General features: G+C 39.2%; 1 protein-coding gene across 1 annotated transcript in view; it reads right to left on the reverse strand.

The window, feature by feature from the left end:
* EDARADD (EDAR associated via death domain) overlaps positions 1-23,519 on the reverse strand; it is a 111,176-nt gene extending 87,657 nt beyond the window's left edge. Inside the window, exon 1 of the mRNA XM_049868690.1 lies at positions 23,472-23,519. The gene's annotated coding sequence lies outside the window, so the exon portion shown is untranslated. The remainder of the gene's footprint in view (positions 1-23,471) is intronic.
* Between the last annotated feature and the right edge of the window lie 222 nt (positions 23,520-23,741).

The raw sequence follows: 23,741 nt of genomic DNA on the forward strand, positions 1-23,741 counted from the left end.
CAGAGAAGGACATTAAAACTTTACTATAACTGTATTTCATGTGTTCAACAAGCTAAGCATAGACATGGAAGATTTAAAAGAAAAAAAAACCCAAAATAGAACTTCTAGAGATTAAAATTATACCTTAGATTAAAAAAATAATAATACACTGGGTGTGACAGATAAGACATTGCAGAAAAAAAGATTAGTGACTTGAAGAAATAGTAATTGAAGCTATTGAAATTGAAACTAGGAAAAAAGAATTTTAAAAAATAAAAAGAGCTATGGGACAATAGCCAGTAGCCAAATATCCATGTAACTGGAATCTCTAAGTGAGAAAAGGGAGAGAGCCAAAAAAAATGCTTGAAGAAATAATGGCTGAAAGTTTTCCTAATTTGATGAAAACCCTAAACGCACAGATCCAAAAAGCTCAATGAATCCCAAACACATGAAACACGAAGAAAACTTCACGAAGACACAGCATAATTAAATTGCTCAAAACCAGTGTTAAAAAGAAAATCTTAAGGCAGAGGAAAAAAGACACATTGTGGATAGAAGGACAAAAATGAGAATGACAGCATATTTCTCATCAGAAACAGTGAGGCAACATCTTTAAAGAACCGGGGGAAAAACAAAACAAAACTGTTAACCTAGAATTGTACATCCAGTGGGAATATCTTTCAAAACTTTAGACAAAATGAAGACTTTTTTCAAACATACGTAAGTTGAAACGATTAATCTCCAGCAGACCTGCACTATAAGAAATGTTAAAAGAAGTCCCTCAAGGCCACAGAAAATTATACCAGATGGAAATCTGGATTTACACAAAAGAATGAAGAGCACCAGAAATGATAAATGTATGGGTAAACAACAAGGGATATTTTCTTCTTATTAAATTCTACTTAAAAGCTACTATATTTTAAAAGGAAAAATTATAACAATGTATGTGGGGTTTGTAACATATGTACAGGTAAAATTTATGACAATTGTTCAAAAGCCTGGAGGGGTGAAATGTAAGTATACTCTTCTAGGGTTCTTACACATGAATTGTTATAATATCACAAAGCTGGGCCCTGATGTATTAAAGATATATACAATAAACTCTAAAGCTACTGCCAAAATAACATAACCAAGAGTTATAGCTAATGAACCAATGAAGGAGGTACGACAAAATCAGAAATGATACAGCTTGGCAGTTTCCTTAAAAACTGAATGTACACCTAGCATACAATCCAACTATTTCACTCTTAGTTATTCACCCAAGAGAAATGAAAACATATGTCCATACAAAGACTTGTACACAGTTGTATAACCTAAAACTTCTAAAAGAAAACAGAAAATTTTTGTCACTTTGGGTTTTGTCTTAGTTACCTAGTGCTGCTATAACAGAATACCACAACTGGGTGGCTTTAATCAAGAGAAATTTCTTCTCTCACAGTCTAGGAGGTTAGAAGTTCAAATTCAGGGTGCCAGCTATAAGGGAATGCTTTCTCTTTCTGTCGGTTCTGGGAGAAGTTCCTTGTCATCAATCTTCTCCTGGTCTAGGAGCTTCTCAGTGCAGGAATCCCAGATCCAAAGGATATGCTCAGCTCCTGGCACTAGTTCCTTGGTGGTGTGAGGTCCCCCTGTTTCTCTGCTCACTTCTCTCCTATATGTCAAAAGAGATTGACTCAAGATACAACCTAATCTTGTAGATTGAGTCTTGCCTCATTAACATAACTGCTTCTAATCTGCCTCATTAACATGATAGAGGTAGGATTTACAACACATAGGAAAATCACGTTAGATGACAAAATGGTAGACAGTCACACAATACTGGGAATCATGGCCTAGCCAAGTTGATACACACCTTGGGGGGACAGAATTCAATCCATAGCAGGTTTGGCAAAAATTTCTTAGAATACTAAAAAATACCATACCTAAAGGAAAACATTGAAAAATTGGGCTTCATCAAATTGTAAAACTTTTGCTTTTCTAGAGAAACTGTTAGGTTAATGACATGACAAGCCACTGCTGGGAAAAAATATTTGCAAAACATATATCTGATAAAGGACTTTCATCCAAAACATGAGCCCCCAACACTCAATTATAAGGACTCGAGTAACCCAATAAAAACGGCATTTGAAGAGACACTTCATCAAAGAAGATAGCAAATAAGCACATGAATAGATGCTCAACGTCACTAGTCTTTTGGAAAATTCTAATTAAAACCATAATAAAATGCTACTAAACACTTATTTGAATGGCTAAAATTAAAAAGACTAACCATATCAAGTGCTGGCAAAGATGTGGAGGAACTGGAACTCCCATAACTTAATGGTTGCCATGTTAAAGAGTACAAGCACTTTGGAAAACCGTTTGGCAGTTTCTTAAAAATATAAATATACACCTACCATGTGTTCTTGCTATTCTATTTCTATGTATTTACCCAGGTTTTAAAAAAGCATTATGTCCATACATAGGCTTGTATACAAATGTTCACTCAGCTTTATTTGTAGTATTTCCGAACTGAAAAAAAGAAAAAACCCAAGTGTCCATCAACAGGTGAGTGGATAAACTGTGACATATGTTTACAATGGAATACTATTCAGCAATAAAAGGAAAACTACTGGGAGGTTGAGGAAGATGGCGGACGAGGTAGACGCTACCTCAGATCCCTCTTGCAACAAAGACTCGGAAAAACAAGTGAATTGATCAAGTACATAACAATCTATAAACCCTGAACAACAAACACAGATTTAGAGACGGAAAACGAACAAATACGGGGAAGCAGCAATTGTTTTCGGAGCCTGGAGCCAGCGTCCCAGTCAGGTAACCTTTGGCGCCCGATTTAGGGCAGAGCCCAGGGGAGCTGATGGTGCAAACAAGGGGCCCAGCCCTACCCCCCGAACTCACCCCGGCAGGGGGCCCAGCCGGTTCGCGCGGGTGGCGTGGCGACGCAGCCGGTGCGAGAACTCCCCGGGAGGCAGTGACTGGTCTTGGAGCTGGGAGAGCAGCGTCCCAGCCGGGGAACCGTCCCGCCGGGATTTTGACTGGGTGCTGGCACGGCACAAGCACGGAGAGCTGCTCCACTCCCCTGAACTAACCCCGGGAGGGGGCCCAGCCTAGCGGCGACTCGGCTGGCGGGACGAGAAGTCCCTGGGAGGCAACAACTGATTTTGGAGCCAGGAGTAAAGCGTCCCAGCAGGGGAACCTTGACGTTAGGATTTGGACTGGCAGCGGGTGGCTTCAGAGGGCCAGACCCCTGGGGGCAATCTCCACACAGCCAGCACACATAGGCGACATGCCCTGCGGGAATCTCAGATATAATAGTCATTCCAAGCAAGACAAGCAACTCTGGCTATATTCTGAGGTGCTACTCTCCTATCTCTCTGATCCCTCCCCCACCCTTCCCAGGCGGCTTCATTAACATTGGAATTGCCTGAGCCAGAGGGAGAACGGCTCCGACTCCACGGCGGCTTTGCTTCTCCACCCCCCCTTTTTTTTTTCTTTTGGTCTTTTTCTAACCCACTCTTTCGGCCTGAGAGAAGGAACAACAACAACAACAAAAAAAAACCAGGGACCAAAAATCCACCCCTAATTGGACTAAAAACACAGAACCAGCTACAGCCAAGCATATATGATCCAAATCTCAGACTTTCATCCTTACAGGGAACAAGGTGGCGGTTATAATCCAAAGGCAATTCTGATAGGGATCTGACTGTATTTGTTTTTAGCGGATTTTCTGGAAAAACTAGTTTCCCAGTGATGGCCCGGAGACAGCAGACCATATCAAACCACATAAAGAAGCAGACCATGACAGCTTCTCCAACCCCCCAAACAAAAGAATCAAAATCTTTCTCAAATGAAGATACAATCCTGGAATTATCAGATACAGAATATAAAAAACTAATTTACAGAATGCTTCAAGGTATCACAAACGAAATAAGGCAAACTGCAGAAAAAGCCAAGGAACACACTGATAAAACTGTTGAAGAACTCAAAAAGATTATTCAAGAACATAGTGGAAAAATTAATAAGTTGCAAGAATCCATAGAGAGACAGCATGTAGAAATCCAAAACATTAACAATAAAATTACAGAATTAGACAACGCACTAGGAAGTCAGAGGAGCAGACTCGAGCAATTAGAATGCAGACTGGGACATCTGGAGGACCAGGGAACTAACACCAACATAGCTGAAAAAAAATCAGATAAAAGAATTAAAAAAAATGAAGAAACCCTAAGAATCATGTGGGACTCTATCAAGAAGGATAACTTGCGTGTGATTGGAGTCCCAGAACAGGGAGGGAGGACAGAAAACACAGAGAAAATAGTTGAAGAACTCCTGACAGAAAACTTCCCCGACATCATGAAAGACGAAATGATATCTATCCAAGATGCTCATCGAACCCCATTTAAGATTGATCCAAAAAGAAAAACACCAAGACATATTATCATCAAACTCGCCAAAACCAAAGATAAAGAGAAAATTTTAAAAGCAGCCAGGGAGAAAAGAAAGGTTTCCTTCAAGGGAGAATTAATAAGAATAAGTTCAGACTACTCAGCAGAAACCATGCAGGCAAGAAGGGAATGGGACGACATATACAGAGCACTGAAGGAGAAAAACTGCCAGCCAAGGATCATATATCCAGCAAAACTCTCTCTGAAATATGAAGGCGAAATTAAGATATTTACAGATAAACACAAGTTTAGAGGATTTGCAAAAACCAAACCAAAGCTACAAGAAATACTAAGGGATATTGTTTGGTCAGAAAACCAATAATATCAGATACCAGCACAACACAAGGTCACAAAACAGAACATCCTGATATCAACTCAAATAGGGAAATCACAAAAACAAACTAAGATTAATTAAAAAAAATACTCATAACGGAATCACGGAAGTCAATATGTAAAAGATCACAATAATCAAAAAGAGGGACTAAATACAGGAGGCATAGAACTGCCATATGGAGAGTGATACAAGGCGATATAGAACAATACAAGTTAGGTTTTTACTTAGAAAAATAGGGGTAAATAATAAGGTAACCACAAAGAGGTATAACAACTCCATAACTCAAGATAAAAGCCAAGAAAAACGTAACGACTCAACAAACATAAAGTCAAACACTACGAAAATGAGGATCTCACAATTTACTAAGAAAAACGTCTCAGCACAAAAAAGTAAGTGGAAAAATGAAATTGTCAACAACACACATAAAAAGGCATCAAAATGACAACACTAAACACTTATTTATCTATAATTACACTGAATGTAAAAGGACTAAATGCACCAATAAAGAGACAGAGAGTCTCGGACTGGATAAAGAAACACGATCCGTCTATATGCTGCCTACAAGAGACACACCTTAGACTTAGAGACACAAACAAACTAAAACTCAAAGGATGGAAAAAATATATCAAGCAAACAATAAGCAAAAAAGAGCAGTGGTAGCAATATTAATTTCTGACAAAATAGACTTTAGACTTAAATCTACCACAAAGGATAAAGAAGGACACTATATAATGATAAAAGGGACAATTGATCAGGAAGACATAACCATATTAATTATTTATGCACCCAATGACAGGGCTGCAAGATACATAAATCAAATTTTAACAGAACTGAAAAGTGAGATAGACACCTCCACAATTATAGTAGGAGACTTCAACACACCACTTTCGGAGAAGGACAGGACATCCAGTAAGAAGCTCAATAGAGACACGGAAGACCTAATTACAACAATCAACCAACTTGACCTCATTGACTTATACAGAACTCTCCACCCAACTGCTGCAAAGTATACTTTTTTTTCTAGTGCACATGGAACATTCTCTAGAATAGACCACATATTAGGTCATAAAACAAACCTTTGCAGAGTCCAAAACATCGAAATATTACAAAGCATCTTCTCAGACCACAAGGCAATAAAACTAGAAATCAATAACAGAAAAACTAGGGAAAAGAAATCAAATACTTGGAAAATGAACAATACCCTCCTGAAAAAAGACTGGGTTATAGAAGACATCAAGGAGGGAATAAGGAAATTCATAGAAAGCAACGAGAATGAAAATACTTCCTATCAAAACCTCTGGGACACAGCAAAAGCAGTGCTCAGAGGCCAATTTATATCGATAAATGCACACATACAAAAAGAAGAAAGAGCCAAAATCAGAGAACTGTCCCTACAACTTGAACAAACAGAAACTGAGCAACAAAAGAATCCATCAGGCACCAGAAGAAAACAAATAATAAAAATTAGAGCTGAACTAAATGAATTAGAGAACAGAAAAACAATTGAAAGAATTAACAAAGACAAAAGCTGGTTCTTTGAAAAAATTGACAAAATTGATAAACCATTGGCTAGACTGACTAAAGAAATACAGGAAAGGAAACAAATAACCTGAATAAGAAACGAGAAGGGCCACATCACAACAGACCAAACAGAAATTAAAAGAATCATATCAGATTATTACGAAAAATTGTACTCTAACAAATTTGCAAACCCAGAAGAAATGGATGAATTCCTGGAAAAACACTACCTACCTAAACTAACACATTCAGAAGTAGAACAACTAAATAGACCCATAACAAAAAAAGAGATTGAAACGGTAATCAAAAAACTCCCAACAAAAAAAGCCCTGGCCCGGAACAGCTTCACTGCAGAGTTCTACCAAACTTTCAGAGAAGAGTTAACACCACTACTACTGAAGGTATTTCAAAGCATAGAAAATGACGGAATACTACGCAACTCATTCTATGAAGCCACCATCTCCCTGATAACCAAAACCAGGTAAAGACATTACAAAAAAAGAAAATTTACAGACCTATATCCCTCATGAACATAGATGCAAAAATCCTCAACAAAATTCTAGCCAATAGAATTCAACAACATATCAAAAAAATAATTCACCACGATCAAGTGGGATTTATACCAGGTATGCAAGGCTGGTTTAATATCAGAAAAACCATTAATGTAATCCATCACATAAATAAAACAAAAGACAAAAACCACATGATCTTATCAATTGATGCAGAAAAGGCATTTGACAAAGTCCAACACCCATTTATGATAAAAACTCTCACCAAAATAGGAATTGAAGGAAAATTCCTCAACATAATAAAGGGCGTCTATGCAAAGCCAACAGCCAATATCACTCTAAATGGAGAGAACCTGAAAGCATTTTCCTTGAGAACGGGAACCAGACAAGGATGCCCTTTATCACCGCTCTTATTCAACATTGTGCTAGAAGTCCTAGCCAGGGCAATTAGGCTAGACAAAGAAGTAAAGGGCATCCAGATTGGCAAGGAGGAAGTAAAATTATCCCTATCTGCAGATGACATGATCTTATACACAGAAAACCCTAAGGAATCCTCCAGAAAACTACTGAAACTAATAGAAGACTTTGGCAGAGTCTCAGGTTATAAAATAAACATACAAAAATCACTTGGATTCCTCTACATCAACAAAAAGAACACCGAAGAGGAAAGAACCAAATCAATACCATTCACAGTAGCCACCAAGAAGATAAAATACTTAGGAATAAATCTTACCAAGGATGTAAAAGACCTATACAAAGAAAACTACAAAGCTCTACTACAAGAAATTCAAAAGGACATACTTAAGTGGAAAAACATACCTTGCTCATGGAGAGGAAGACTTAACATAGTAAAAATGTCTATTCTACCAAAAGCCATCTATACATACAATGCACTTCCGATCCAAATTCCAATGTCATTTTTTAAGGTGATAGAGAAACAAATCACCAACTTCATATGGAAGGGAAAGAAGCCTCGGATAAGTAAAGCATTACTGAAAAAGAAGAAGAAAGTGGGAGGCCTCACTCTACCTGATTTTAGAACCTATTATACAGCCACAGTAGTCAAAACAGCCTGGTACTGGTACAACAACAGGCACATAGACCAATGGAACAGAATTGAGAACCCAGATATAAATCCATCCACGTATGAGCAGCTGATATTTGACAAAGGACCAGTGTCAGTTAACTGGGGAAAAGATAGTCTTTTTAACAAATGGTGCTGGCATAACTGGATATCCATTTGCAAAAAAATGAAACAGGACCCATACCTCACACCATGCACAAAAACTAACTGCAAGTGGATCAAAGACCTAAACATAAAGACTGAAATGATAAAGATCATGGAAGAAAAAATAGGGACAACTCTAGGAGCCCTAATACAAGGCATAAACAGAATACAAAACATTACCAAAAATGACGAAGAGAAACCCGATAACTGGGAGCTCCTAAAAATCAAACACCTATGCTCATCTAAAGACTTCACCAAAAGAGTAAAAGGACCACCTACAGACTGCGAAAGAATTTTCAGCTATGACATCTCCGACCAGCGCCTGATCTCTAAAATCTACATGATTCTGTCAAAACTCAACCACAAAAAGACAAACAACCCAATCAAGAAGTGGGCAAAGGAGATGAACACACACTTCACTAAAGAAGATATTCAGGCGGCTAACAGATACAGGAGAAAATGCTCTCGATCATTAGCCATTAGGGAAATGCAAATTAAAACTACGATGAGATTCCATCTCACTCCAACAAGGCTGGCATTAATCCAAAAAAGCAAAACAATAAATGTTGGAGAGGCTGCGGAGAGATTGGAACTCTTATACACTGCTGGTGGGAATGTAAAATGGTACACCCACTTTGGAAATCTATCTGGCGTCATCTTAAACAGTTAGAAATAGAACTACCATACAACCCAGAAATCCCACTCCTCGGAATATACCCTAGAGAAACAAGAGCCTTCACACAAACAGATATATACACACCCATGTTTATTGCAGCTCTGTTTACAATAGCAAAAAGCTGGAAGCAACCAAGGTGTCCATCAACAGATGAATGGGTAAATAAATTGTGGTATATTCACACAATGGAATACTATGCATCGATAAAGAACAGTGACGAATCTGTGAAACATTTCATAACATGGAGGAACCTGGAAGGCATTATGCTGAGCGAAATTAGTTAGAGGCAAAAGGAAAAATATTGTATAAGACCACTATTATAAGATCTTGAGAAATAGTAAAAACTGAGAAGAACACATACTTTTGTGGTTACGAGGGGGGATGGAGGGTTTTTTATTGATTAATTAGTAGATAAGAACTGCTTTAGGTGAAGGGAAAGACAACACTCAATACATGGAAGGTCAGCTCAATTGGACAGGACCAAAAGCAAAGAAGTTTCCAGGATAAAATGAATGCTTCAAAGGTCAGCAGAGCAAGGGTGGGGGTTTGGGGACCATGGTTTAAGGGGACTTCTAAGTCAATTGGCAAAATAATTCTATTATGAAATCATTCTGCATCCCACTTTGAAATGTGGCATCTGGGGTCTTAAATGTAACAAGCGGCCATCTAAGATGCATCAGTTGGTCTCAACTCATCTGGAGCAAAGGAGAATGAAGAACACCAAGGTCGCACGACAACTAAGAGCCCAAGAGACGGAAAGGGCCACATGAACCAGAGACCTACATCATCCTGAGACCAGAAGAACTAGTTGGTGCCCGGCCACAATCGATGACTGCCCTGACAGGGAGCACAACAGAGAACTCCTGAGGGAGCAGGAGATCAGTGGGATGCAGACCCCAAATTCTCATAAAAAGATCATACTTAATGGTCTGACTGAGACTAGAGGAATCCCGGCGGCCATGGTCCCCAGACCTTCTGTCGGCACAGGACAGGAACCATCCCCGAAGACAACTCATCAGACATGAAAGGGACTGGACAGTGGGGACTGGACAGTGGGTGGGAGAGAGATGCTGATGAAGAGTGAGCTAATTATATCAGGTGGACACTTGAGATTGCGTTGGCATCTCCTGTCTGGAGGGGGGATGGGAGGATAGAGAGAGTGGGAAGCTGGCAAAAGTGTCACGAAAGGAGAGACTGGAAGGGCTGACTCATTAGGGGGAGAGCAAGTGGGAGTACGGAGTAAGATGTATGTAAACTTATATGTGACAGACTGACTTGATTTGTAAATGTTCACTTGAAGCTCAATAAAAGTTAATAAAAAAAAAAAAGGAAAACTACTGACACACGTAATAGGATGGATGAATCTCAGTTACGCTGAGTCAGAGGCTAGAAAAACAAGAGTATATCCTATATATATGACTGCGCGTATATGAACCTGTTGAAACTGCAAACTAATCTATAGTGACAGAAAGTTGATTAACTGGTACCTGAGATGGTTTTTTTTTTTTGAGATGGAGGATGAGGAAGAAAGGATGTATTTCCAGTAGGTAATTTGGGGAGTGATGGATATGTTTATCATCTTGATTGTGGTGATGATTTCATGAGTGTATATGTATGGCAAAACTTATTCAGTTATGCATTTAAAATGTTAGCAGTTTATTGTATGACAATTATACCTCAATATTGCTTTTTTTTTTTTAAATGGGTACATGCCACACTCATTAACAATTGGCTGGTGAATAATGCCATGGGCAATGGGGGAGGAGCCAGGATGAGGAGAAAGTAATACTTAAAGGGGAATTTACCTTTGTCCATAACAATCTTATTTTATATATGAATAATTTATATATATCGTATTTAATTAAAAAATTTTAAGTAACTAATTTAGGAGTGATTTGCACAAAGGTGCCTGCTTAGCTAGCTAAACCATTCTCGACCCTCTCTCCTCCAACGTTTCAGAGGCTGATCTGTTTGCAAAGATGTAGTCACCTGAGAACTTTCCTTCATTGTTCTCATTTTCCAGACCATGAAATACTCAAATCAATATGAAAGTAATAATTAATTAGTTTTTTACATGAAAAGTTGCAGTTGGCACATTTGGAGTGATCTGAGACTTGTTCCACCTGATATTACACCATTAGCAATTTATTCCTTTCTGTCACACTATTTTGATCCCTTTTAAAATGCAGATAATCTTATGCTATCACCAATTATTTTTATCCAATCAGACTTTCTCTAGGGAGCTTTGGAGCATTATGCAGGAAATAATGAAAGAGAACCAAAAGAGAAGGTAGGGGGCACCAAAGCCAAACAATAGTGCAGAGGACCTGTGCATAAACCAGCTCCAACCCACACAGCTCATCTGTTACACAGCAGTTTTAGTGGAGGAGGCCTGTAATACTTTCTCATCAGCAAGTTAAACCTGGCACCATTAGAATGGAGAGAAGTTTAATTCAATTGAAACAGAAGGGGAAGTTTAAGTTACATATTGTGGAATATAACTTTTCATAGGTTAACAGAAGTAAATTCACCTTTCTCTTGTAATCACTAAAAACTCAGGCTTGAGAAATGCCCATCACCAGTATTTCAGTGAAAGCTTTTTCAGTTTTGAGGCCACTTTCTTTCTTTTTGTTATCAGGAGAGTGGATGATGAGTTTTTCGAATAGGATACTTCCTATGTGCTCATTTTCTTGTCAGAAAGACATTTTCCGTTTCAATCACTTCAAAGACTTTTAGCTGCAGAAAAAGGATAACCCTATCGATCCCCTCCCCCAGGGATCCAATACATTAATACTATAGTAGTTTGTTTGTTTTTGATGATTTGTGATTGAGGATTATAGATCTGGGTTTTGAATATAAGAAGAAAATAATCCAAAGGCAGAATGATTTTAAATGCACACAGATGATTATTTTAGCTGAACTAGGAATAAGAGATAAGGGGAGAGTGGTAGCACCTGAATGTTCAATAGTACAGTCATTGAATTATGGCATGTTAATGACAATTGGAAAAGCATATCAGTACAATAAAATAGTTATTTTTCTCTCAACTACTCAACACTTTATAAGACAGAAAAAAAAAAGAACACAGATCAAGGAAAAAATGTTCTAAATAGGAACAAAGAGATTGGGTAAGGTGCACCTAGGGGTTTTTGGTTGCACATGGGCACAAAGTTGACATTTTCATTAATGATAGTTTTTAATCTGTTCAAAGTAGATGCACAAAGAAGTAAATAATAGTGAAAATTTGAAAATAAAGCATTTAAAATGAAAATGCCATCTGTGCCCTCTAAAGGATGGAACAAAACTTGTTTTCCATTTGATACTTCTTGGCTTTAGATGTTGTTGTTGATAGGCGCCGAACAGTTGGTTCCGACTCATAATGACCCTGCGTACAACAGAACGAAACACTGCCCGCTCCTGCACCATCCTCACAGTTGTTGTTATGCTTGAGCCCATTGTTGCAGCTACTGTGTCAATCCACCTGGTTGAGAGTCTCCCTCTTTTTTCACTGACCCTCTAATTTACCAAGCATGATGTCCTTCTCCAGGGACTGATCCATCCTGATTACATGCTGAAAGTAAGTGAGACGTAGTCTCACCGTCTTTGCTTCTAAGGAGCATTCTGACTGTACTTCTTTAACTTCTTCCAAGGCAGATTTGTTCATTCTTTTGGCAGTCCATGGTGTAGTCAATATTCTTCTCCAAAACCACAATTCGAAGGTGTCAATTCTCCTTTGGTCTTCCTTATGGAAGATGAAGAGGGAAGGTTTAATATCAGCTTTATAATATTTTAGAGGCCAGATAATACGTCCTTTTACAAAGAAGGCCCCTCTGAGTCATGGAGAAATGGGTACAGTAGCAAAAGATGGAAAACACCAACATCCCCTTCAGCTTTAAAGCCCTGGAATCTTGCACTTAGTAGAGACTCAATAACTATTGGATGAACTGCAATGGTACTCCTTTAGGTTCCTGAGATTTCTTCCCAGGTATCTTACTATTCCAGTTATAAATATAGTTTGTGAACCAATTTTTTATATGTAAAAAAATGTTTATGCTGCAAATATTTCAAACAACTGGTTGAAGCTTTTGGAGAGAATTTTTAATCAGCAGAGAGGGTCAAAATGACAAAGTTTCAAGGTGGCAGCAACTACATCTGTAAACAGATGAGATTTTCTGATGATTTAAATTCCTTTAAAAAATAATTGACTGTTTAAACGAAAATTATAACTGGCTCAGAGAATCACCGCATTAGTTATTTAGGTGGAGGGGGCTTGGGATGCCCCCTCCAGATGAGGAAATGGAATCACTGAAAGATCTCAGAATTGTTCAGTAAGTGGCTGGAATCCAGACCTCGTGGATTCTACTCTGACCAGGAGATTCTGCACTGGGATGCCTCTGAGAACCATAAATCACTGTGCTTTCTCGTATGCCAACAAGTGTTTGACTAAAAAAAAACTAAAACCAAACCCAGTGCCGTCGAGTCATAGCGACCCTATAGGACAGAGTAGAACTGCCCCACAGAGTTTCCAAGGAGCGCCTGGTGGATTCGAACTGCCAACCCTTAGCCGTAGCACTTAACCACCATACCACCAGGGTTTCCAGTGTTTCACTAAAAAAAAAAAAAAAAACTAGCTAAGAGCAAATTAACAACGAGTTATGCAAATACTTGAAACTTGTAATAGCTGTCAGTTTCTTAAAACACCTTGTAAACTTCCTTTTTAACCAACCCCACCTCTACCCTACAGTTTGATGCATTTGTTTTTGAAATACCTCTACTGACATTTCTTATTGCTGTTACAAACTTAACCCCTTGAGTTGACTCAGATTCATGGCAACAAACAAGGTTATCTATAAATAAAGTGTCCAGATGGGGGTGCCAACTAAAAACAGCAATGAGAGTTCTTGGAAATAACCCAAAGAAGAAGGGGCCATTTTGTTGCAGAAACAGATGAAAGGAGTCAGGTAAAATAGAGCCAACTGCTGGAGAGATTTTTTAAGTTATAAATATATATGTATATACATATAGAGAGAAAGAATTTAAGGTTGGTATTGGTGCTTTGGAACAAAGGCCTAGCAATCTACTTCTGAAAAATCAGCCATTGAAAACCCTAAGGAGCACAGTTCTATTCTGACACACCATGAGCCACCATGAGTGAGGGCTGACTCAACATCAGCTGGACTGGTTATTTATTAAAGGTATAATATGGTTCTAAAAGGGGAGTGGCATGATCAAATTTATATTTGAACACGATGAAACTGTTTGATGTAGTAACTCCATGTACACTACCAATTACTAGGTATAGAATCTCTAGAGAATACAGGTAGGAAAGCATTTTCACCATCTGATTAGAAAGTGGTTGAGGCCTGTATCAAAGCAATGTAGAAAGAGGAAAGATCTAGAGAGTACATGAGAAAAATCCCTAGGACCTAATAACAACCACAACAGTAATAATAACAACTACTCCTACTACAATTTATTGATCTAGGCCCTGTGCTAAGTCAACTTATTAATGAACTACTTGTAGTTGGCAAAGACGAGCCCACTGGAGCCCCAAGTAATGACCAGTATTTGTCTATTCAGGATCCAGTATTGACTGGGTACCTGGCGTGAGCCTTAGCACTAGACTGAAAATGCTCCCTGCCCTCAAGTACTTCAAAGATGGGGAATGGGGGTGCATGGGAGGAGTAGAGGAGATGAAAGCCCAGGGGTCGGTGGCAGAAAGGCCCACTAAGTCAGGAACAGAGTCACAGGGGAGGTGATGTTTGACCGCGGCCTTGGAGAGTGAGTACAAATCTGCTGGGTTTTTACAGTGACAGGAGGCAGCACTGTGCATTTGAGAAATAACAAAAAGCCCAACGTGACTGCAGCAGCAGGTGTGAGGGGTGGACAGGAAGATGAGGCTGGAGAAGGAAGCTGAACCCAGAGCATAGAGTGGAGGTAGGATGGTTTGTATATCATGCTAAGGAATTGGGGTACTACACTGTAGGGCATGGGGAGCGACTAGAGAATTTTAAATTAGCAGAGCCATAATCATCATATAGTAGCTAACTGAATCTGAACTGCCAACAGTGGTAAGATACATCATATTTTATGTATGTACCACTAAGAAAGAAAAACACTGTCAATTAAGCTATGACATGTCATCAACTGTAAGATATTTAAGAGATATTAAAATTTGAGGGGAAGTGAGTCTTAAATCAATGAACTATGGTAATGGAAAAATTAAGAAAAGGTGAATATTTGAATTGATAAGGGAGTTAGGTCTTAAAGAGGACAAGAGATGAGCAAGGTATCCTTCTCTTCCCAAAGCCCCACGTTCCACGATAGTTAGACACAGGATATAGAGAGCAGCAAAGTGTCATCAGGCACAGAATGCAGAATCAAAAAGCAATGGCCTTTCAGAAAGGAAGGGATTACATGGGGTGGGGTTAGAGGTGGGGAGATCTGAAGTAGACTAACCAGGGAGGCTGGGTGTGTTAGTCAAGGTTCTCTAGAGAAAAAGAAGCAGAGAAATCTATCTACACCCACTCCTCACTTATCAACATGGTTAGGTTCCAAAGACCAGATCGTTACATGAAAATCAGCATTATGCAAAAATGGAGGATGGCCACATCAGATCACAAAAATGGAGGATGACTACATCATTACATAAGGGCTAAATTACATTACATAACTGCCAAACCACTTAGAATCATGGCCCAGCCAAGTTGACACATAACCTTAACCATCACAGCCACCTTTACTCTCACCTTGAATCTAAGCATTCATTACCGCCAGATATACGTCATTAATGTGCAGAATAGTCAGATAGTAGATCTTTTACTGTTGCGAAATGTCGTATAAGGAGATAGGTGATAAGTGAGGAGTAGGTGTATCTATCTATTGAGAAATTGATTTACTTCAAGGGATTGGCTCATGTGATTGGGCGGGCTGACCCGTAGGTGAGGTAGCACGTTGAAGACTTTGTATGCTTTGTGTCCCAAGATACATATGTCAGATGACAGAAAGAGTGCACAGTGGAGACAGCAAGTTCTGAAAAAATATCTATTTATTGTCTGGAGACACAACAAACCCTAAGGAAACTCCCTTTTCAACTGACTGATACATTACATTACATTACAATACATTACATTACATCAAGTCACATCATGTCACGTCACGTCACGTCACATCACATCACATCACATCACATCACATCACATCACATTACAGCAACTAGTCTAGTGTTTGGCCAAACCACTGGGAACCACAGCCTAGCCAACTTTACATAAAATTAACCTTCTCGCTGGGATAATTGACAAACACAGAGTTGGGGCTGAATTTAAGTATAATAGGAGGTAGCCAGATATACCACGTTAGACTGTCTACAATAGTTCACTTAGAGATCTTAAGTCTCCTCAGTAATTCAAGTTGTTTTTCATTGCATCTTGGACGGCACATTTGACTTAGACATGATTTATTCATGATTATTTGTTCACTCATCAGAAATGTTTCTTAGGTTCATCTGCACACAAAAAAAAGATTTCGATAGTCTGTTGGCATCGTGTTTGTGCATTAAACTACTGGAAAGAGAACAAATCAAAAGCTAGACTAATCTGACCCTGCAGGATAGGTAAGAGTTTGCCTGACTGGGAGTAGAGTAGGGGAAGAGAAGGGACGAGCCCCTGTCATATAGAAGGGCCAGAGATGAGAAGACCCCTCTTGGACAGACTACCAGAAAAGAAGAGCAGAGGGTACTGAAAGGCTCAGTTGTGGGAGCCTTGCCTGGGCTGACACTGGGAGTTGTACAACAGCTAAGCACCACTAAAAACCTTCTTTAGTGCTCACTGCCTGTCACACCACCTGTCCCTCATTATAGTGGACTGGCCTCCCCCTTCCTTGCTTAGTGTTATTGATGTCCAACAGAAGTAATGAAGGTCAGCACCCTGTGGCTTTCCACGGCCCAACTCAGTACATTTCAAAGTTCTGAAACAGAGTGTGACCCTTGACTCCCAAAAAGTGGGAAAGTGGAGAGGAAGGAAAAGATCCAAAATCCAAACACAAAATAGAACTAAACCAGCTCAAAGTTCCCCCATGAACTGAGACAGTGGTGAAACAGCCCCAGACAGTAATAAGTCCTTTTCCTGTTTGAAACTTTGACAGAGCAGGAGGAACCATCATCAGGTACTTCACCTCCTGAATGCTCTCTTAATTGTTGCTGCTCATCAAAGGCAGTGTATCTTCTTGAGGATTAATGGAATCATGATGTAGAGTTTTGGTATTACCTGGGCAGCTGGACGCTTCATCAGCTCACACCCAGCATAGGCCGGCAATCTGCAAAGACTTTCCATTTCCCGCCATGGCTTCTCACTCTTCTGGGGATGCTGTTCTTTCCCACGGGCACCCAGGCCTCTCCTGACTGCCCAGAGCACTCATGGTGGTTTCCCAAATGTGATCCAATTTATTGTTGCTGACTCTTGTTATCAAAACCTTAATGGTGAAAAGTCATGCACTATGGTGTCAGTGGTTGTAATGTGTTCATTTTCTCTAAGAATACAGTATTTTAAATTGGGACACTTTAAGCCTAAAACAATTAGTTAACAAATTCTTCTGTCTACAATGTGAATAACAGGTAATTTCATAATAATTTAATTATCATTTCATTAAAAGGGCTTATTCCCTACCTCAAGAAATCAACATATCCATGGGAAGACATACACAGACATAACTGCAAATCAGTCCAGGGAGACTAAGATCACTCACTTCTGATGCCAAATTATGTGGTGGATAACAAATTCCACTTCACGTGCCAACTGCGTGCTGTAGAAATATCAGCTTCCTCTCCCTGCTTAGTTCAATCTTCAGCTGCCCATGTAGCCTTTTTCTTTCTCATCCCTAGCCACCTGGGGCCAGGTCAGTGAGTATCAGCTGCAGGTTCAGGAGTTCACATGAGTCCCTCCATTTCAGACCAGCCAGCCCCAAATTTAGAGTTTTCCTCTACCCCATCAGGGTACCAACTCCAAGCCTGAGAGTCTACATGACTCCTTCCGCTTCATAGCAGCTGGCTCCCCCTGCTCCTTTGGGTCTGATAATTTGTTGGGACAACTCACAGAGTTCAAGGGAGACACCACACCTGTGATAACAGCTTTAATATAACAAAAAAAGATACAAATGAACAGACATATAGGGTAAGGTCTGAGAAGGGTCACAGTATGGAGCTTCCATGTCCCAATGGGATGTGCTTCTTTTCCCTGTGCATAGTCACCAACCAAGAAGCTCCTCTGAGCCTCAGCGCTCAGAGGTCTTATCAGCCTCACCATGTGGCTTTGACAGATTATATCACACCTTGTGAAGCTAAGTCAGTATTGGGCCCCCAGGTGGTCCGTTTTGGTCTGCTCAGCCTCCACCCATTTGCCTCAGGTATGGTCCAGCTATCAGGAACCAAGATCAAAGGCCAAATGGCTTTCTGCAAGGTGATTCCACACCTCGCAGTAACCAAATAAAAATATACAGCTGGCTAATGGATTGTCAAATGACTGATACAAAGAGTAAGTGGTACCAAGAAAAGTTCATAGAAATATAAGAGAAAGAAATCCTTTTGAGCTGGAAAGTTCATAAGAGACTAACAAGAGCTAAAAGTGTTGCAGCCTTTGAATGACTGGATAGGGGTTTTAAAAAACCTATTGCTTTCAAGTCAATTCTGACCCATAGCTACCCTACAGGATAGAGTAGAACTGCCCCATAGAGTTTCCAAGGAGTTCCTGGTGGATTCAAACTGCTGACCTTTTTGTTAGCACCCGAACTCTTAACTACTAAGCCACCAGGGTTTCTGGATAGGGGTTAGGAGGTGAGAATAAAGATTATGCAAACAAGGGAGACAATGTGGACAGTCAATAATGAGAAATCAAAAAAGAGTGGATAGAACATTTGGTTAAAGTAAAGATTTCTATGGGAGATAATGTGGATAGACACGGAAGGGCATAACTGAAAAAGACCTCAAATAACAGTCAGAGGTCATGGTTGGCTGTTGAAGGATAACAGTCAGAGGTCATGGTTGGCTGTTGAAGGGTAACAGTCAGAGGTCATGGTTGGCTGTTGAAGGGTAACAGTCAGAGGTCATGGTTGGCTGTTGAAGGGTAACAGTCAGAGGTCATGGTTGGCTGTTGAAGGGTAACAGTCAGAGGTCATGGTTGGCTGTTGAAGGGTAACAGTCAGAGGTCATGGTTGGCTGTTGAAGGGTAACAGTCAGAGGTCATGGTTGGCTGTTGAAGGCAGTCAGTATTATGGGCTATGTGGTGAATTTTTTAGATAGCACATCTAGTTTCAGCATTATTTCTCTAACGATAATATGACCTGGTTTTACGTGATAACCTTTCTGTACAGCATGTGCTACTGTGTTTCAGAAAACCTGAATCTGCAGCAAGAGCTTATGGATAGGAAAGGTAGAATTCTAAAGAGAGAATAACATCTGGGTTTACGCTATTCAATTTTAAAACCAAATGGACCATCAGTTTTTATAATGGGAATCTTACTTCGTGTGAATATGTTTTCCTATTTATTTTCTATCAGGATCAGTTGTTATCTACAGTAGTCTATTATGAGTGGGCCTCTTCTTATTGATTAATAAGCCAAAAATTCTTAGCCCAAATCCCCCAATTTGGGGTTTGAAAAATATTGCCATTGTTTCTACATAGAATTTAGTATAAACTTAGATATTATCATCCCTGATACCAAGAATATAAAAAAACAAAACAAACTTAATGCCATCAAATCAATTCTGACTATAGCAATCCTATAGGACAAAGTAGAACTGCCCCATAGAGTTTCAAAGGAGCACCTGGTGAATTCAAACTGCAGACCTTTTGGTTAGCAATCGTAGCATTTAACCACTACACCATCAGGGTTTCCACCATGGTTCATGCCTCAAGCCTGCTGAAGAAATGACCTGCTTAACTAGTCACTATGTATATACATATACATATACCAAGAATATAGTTACTATATATATATATATACACACACACCAGGAATATAGTGACTATATTATATATATACACTAAGAATATAGTGAATGTATGTGTGTATATGTATGTATGTATATATATATATATGTATGTATATATATATATATATATATATATACACACCAAGAATATAGTGACTAGTTAAACAGATCATCTCTTCAGCAGACTGTAGACATGAATCTTGGTGCACTTGTGTTTTTCTAGGATTTTGATTTGTTGATTTCATAAAATGTGTAAAATAGTATCTTAAAAAAAGAACACATTCTTAGTTTCTGCTTCCAGCCAAGATGGGATAACAGGGACTAGATTTATTGTCTAGCCTGAAACAACCCCTCCCCCAAAAAACAGAGAAGTTACACGAAACAATGGCTTTCAAGATACTGCACATCATAGATGCAAAAATTCTCAACAAAATTCTAGCCAATAGAATACAGCATCATATAAAAAAATGATACACCACAACCAAGTGGGATTCATACCAGGTATGCAAGGATGGTTCAACATTAGAAAATCAATCAATATAATCCACCACATAAATGAAAGAACCACATGATCATCTCAACTGATGCAGAAAATGCATTCAATAAAGTCCAACGCCCATTCCTGATAAAAACTCTCAATAAAATAGGTATAGAAGGGAAATTCCTCAACATAATAAAGGGCACCTATACAAAACAAACAGCCAACATTATTCTTAGCAGATAGAGGCTGAAAACATTCCCCCTGAGAACAGGAACAAGACAAAGATCCCTTTATTAACACTCCCATTTAACATTGTGCTGGAAGTCCTAGCTAGAGCAATAAGGCAAGAAAAAGAAATAGAGGGCATCCAAATGGGTAAGGAAGAAGTAAAGCTATCTTCATTTGTGGATGATATGACACTATACATAGAGAAACCAAAGGACTCCACAAGAAAACTACTGGAACTAATAGAAAGATTCAGCAGAGTAGCAGAATACAAGATAAACATACAAAAATCAGTTGGATTCCTACACAACAACAGAGAGAACTACAAAAAGGAAATCAGGAAAGCAATACCATTTATAATAGCCCCTACAAAAAAAAAAAAACTTAGGAATAAATCTAACCAGGGATGTAAAAGACTTATACAGAGAAAACTACAAAACACTACTGCAGGAAATCAAGAGACCTACATAAACGGAAAAACATACCGTGCTCATGGATAGGTAGGCTCAACATTGTGAAAATGTCAATTCTACCCAAAGCAATCTACCAATACAATGTAATCCCGATCCAAACACCAACAACATTTTTTAATGAGATGGAAAAGCGAATCATTAACTTTATATGGAAAGGAAAGAGGCCCCGGATAAGTAAAGCATTATTGAAGAAGAAGAATAAAGTAGGAGGACTCGTATTAGCTGACCTCAGAACCTACTATATAGCTGCAGTCATCAGAACACGCTGGTACTGATATAACAACAGACACATTGATCAATGGAACAGAATTGAGAACCCAGGTGTAAATCCTTCCACTTATGGTCACCTGATCCTTGACAAAGGCCCAAAGTCCATTAAATTGGGAAAAGACATTCTTTTTAACAAATGGTGCTGGCAAAACTGGATGTCCACCTGCAAAAAAATGAAACAAGACCCATACCTCACACCAACACAAAAACTAATTCAAAATGGATCAAAGATCTAAGCATAAAGCAAAAAAATATAAAGATCATAAAAGAAAAAATAGAATCAATGCTAGAAGCCTTAATACACAGCAAAAATAGGATACAAACATAACTAACAATACACAAACATCAGAAGATAAGCTAGATAACTGGGATCTTCTAAAAATTCAACACTTAATGCTCATTAAAAGACTTCACCAAAAGAGTAAAAAGAGAAGCTACAGACAGAAAAAATTTTGGGCTATACCAAATCCAACAAAGTTCTAATCTCTAAAATCTACAGGAAAATCCAACACCTCTACAACAAAAAGACAAATAACCCAATTAAAAAATGGTCAAACAAATGAACAGACACTTCACCAAAGAAGGCATTCAAGCAGCCAGCAGACACATGAGGAAATGCTCGGGATCACAAGCTGTTAGAGAAATACAAATCAAAACCACAGTGAGATACTATCTCACCCTGACATTACTGGCATGAATCAAAAAAACAGAAAGTAACAAATGTTGGCAAGGATGCAGGAAGACTGGAACTCTTATGCATTGCTGGTGGGAATGTAAAATGGTACAGCCATTTTGGAAAATGATATGGTGTGTCCTTAAAAAGCTAGAAATAGAAATACCATAGGATCTAGCAATCCCGCTCCTAGGAATATATCCTAGAGAAATAAGAGCCATCACATGAATAGAAATATGCACATCCGTGTTCACTGCAGCATTATTTACAATAGCAAAAAGATGGAAACTACCTAAAAGCCCATTAACAGATGAAGAAATAAACAAAGTATTGTACATACATACAATGGAATATTACACCACAATAAAGAACAATGATGAATCTGTGAAACATCTCATAACATGGATGAATCCGGAAGGCATTATGGTGAGTGATATAAGTCAATCACAAAAGGACAAATACTGTATGAGACCACTATTATAAAAACTCATGAAAAGGTTTACACACACAAAGAAATAATCTTTGACGGTTATGAGGGAGGAGAGGGTGCAGAGGGAAAAACACTAACTAGACAATAGATAAGCGGTAACTTTGGTGAAGGGCAAGACAGTACACAATTCTGGGGAAGTCAGCACAACTTGACCAAGGCAAGATCATGGAGCTTCACAGACAAATCCAAATGCCCTGAGGGACTGAATTACTGGGCTGAGGGCTGGGGACCAGGGTCTTGGGGGACATCAAGCTTAATTGGCATATCATAGTTTATAAAGAAAATGTTCTACATCCTACTTTGGTGAGTGGGGTCTGGGGTCTTAAAATCTTGTGAGTAGCCATCTAAGATAGTCCACTAATTCCACCCTGCCTAGAGCAAGGGAGAATGAAGAAAACCAAAGGCACAAGGGAAAGATCAGTCCAAAAGACTAATGGACCACAACTACCACAGCCTCCACCAGACTGAGTTCAGCACAACTAGACGGTGTCCAGCTACCACCACCGACTGCTCAGACAAGGATCATAATAGAGAGACCCAGACAGAGCCAGAGAAAAATGTAGAACAAAATTCTAACTCACAAAAAAATAAAAGAACAGACTTACTCATCTGACAGAAACTAGAGAAACCCCGAGAGTATGGCCCCCGGACACCCTTTTAACTCAGTACTGAAGGCACTTCTGAACTCACCCTTTAGCCAAAGATTAGACAGGCCCATAAAACAAAATGAGTCCAACTGGGCACACCAGCCCAGGGCCAAGGACATGATGGCAGGAGGGAACAGGAAAACGTGTAATGGGGAACCCAAGGTAGAGAAGGGGGCAGCGTTGACATGTCAGATGGTTGGCAACCAATGTCACAAAACAATATGAATATTAATCGTTTAATGAGAAAATAATTTGCTCTGTAACCTTCATCTAAAGCACATTAAAAAAAATATTTGGGATACACTTATACTAAAGAAAAAAAAAAGATACTGTACATCAAGCAAAGCAGAACAGTGATCCCTGAAAGACCTAAATGAAGGAAGTGAGCCCTATGATTGCCTCATCTTACTAACTCTAGAGAATTTCCAGGCCATAGCACAGGGGAGGGACCTAAGGCAGAGTTCAGCAACCTCCCTGCATTGAAGAAAGAGAGCTAAGAGTTTGGGGAGACTAAGGAAACTAGAGTTCAAAGGACAGAGTACCTGAGAGGAGAGGTCTGCACAGAGAGAAAACCTTGAAGATTTGCAGAGGGTCCTCCTTATGTACTCAGTTGAGGACTAATCACCACATGCATGTGAAAAACTGTCTAAGGTCACGAAAGAATAAACAATTACAGGAAACAGTGCCTAGTGTTCACACAGAGCTGAGAGCAGTGCCTGTTCCCACCAGCCAGACTGGAAAAACTTGTAATTCATGGGACACTGGGTAGTGTGCTCAAGAAAATTTTGTCTCAATGGTGGGGAATAATTAGT

This window comes from Elephas maximus, chromosome 24 (assembly GCF_024166365.1).
Source record: "Elephas maximus indicus isolate mEleMax1 chromosome 24, mEleMax1 primary haplotype, whole genome shotgun sequence".
NCBI classification, from domain to species: domain Eukaryota; kingdom Metazoa; phylum Chordata; class Mammalia; order Proboscidea; family Elephantidae; genus Elephas; species Elephas maximus.